We start from the raw sequence: 897 nt of genomic DNA, 5'->3' as shown, positions 1-897 counted from the left end.
TCACAATAGAGGGTGTGCTGAAGTCACATCTAGGCAGAAATCTTCTTGACCTTTGGAAGGCCCTTCAAGATACATTTAGCATAAGCTTAAAAATAACCTTTTAGACCGAAACTGGCCCAGGACACCCCCAGCTTTGTTGCAGCTTTGCAATGAAGCCAATTAGTAATCAGTAGGAGGGTCAGGAAACCTGAGACAGACTCCCCCATCTGCCTGTTTTAAGCTGAAATTAACATATGTTGAGTTAGTATAAGCCAAATTAGCATTAGTAACATATGTAGACTAAGTTAGTTTAAGGCTAGTTTTACGTAAATACCCCTTAACTTTAGCTACAGGCCAAAGTTAACATATTAGGCCAAATTACCACAAGAATTCACTGATTAACAGACAAAGAATTTAGCAAATAAATACAGGGACCCGTGGGTTAATAGAGGAAGAACAGATCTGGCTAACAATGACAGGATAAACAAACCTGAAGACTCCAGAGGGAAGAGTAACTATCTTAGCTGAAAGTTCTTATCTGGTTCGGGCAAGCAATAGGTAGTACCTAATTACAAACAGTTTCTCCCCTATATGCTGTTAACTATGAAAAACTGCTAATAAGACATCCTGTGTTGTCTCCTGAGCTACAATATATAGATAGTCCATATATTAACTGTGTCTTTACTTAACAAGACAAGATTTCTATCTAGGCCTTTGTAAGCGGCAATGCTGCTGCCCTGGCCCAAGACTGAAGTTATAAAGCTGACCTGGGACTGAAGTTATCAAGCTTCCTGCAAACCCCCTCTTCAAAAGACCCTGTCTGGTAATCAAGATCTAAGAAGAAAATGCACCAGACAAATAGACTCCTTCATCCTGAGAACTGTAATTGATTATACCTAATCTAACAAGGCAGACATC

The sequence above is a fragment of the Tupaia chinensis genome, unplaced genomic scaffold, assembly GCF_000334495.1.
Source record: "Tupaia chinensis unplaced genomic scaffold, TupChi_1.0 Scaffold000578_2, whole genome shotgun sequence".
NCBI classification, from domain to species: domain Eukaryota; kingdom Metazoa; phylum Chordata; class Mammalia; order Scandentia; family Tupaiidae; genus Tupaia; species Tupaia belangeri.
Note: the sequence above shows the minus strand (reverse complement) of the source record.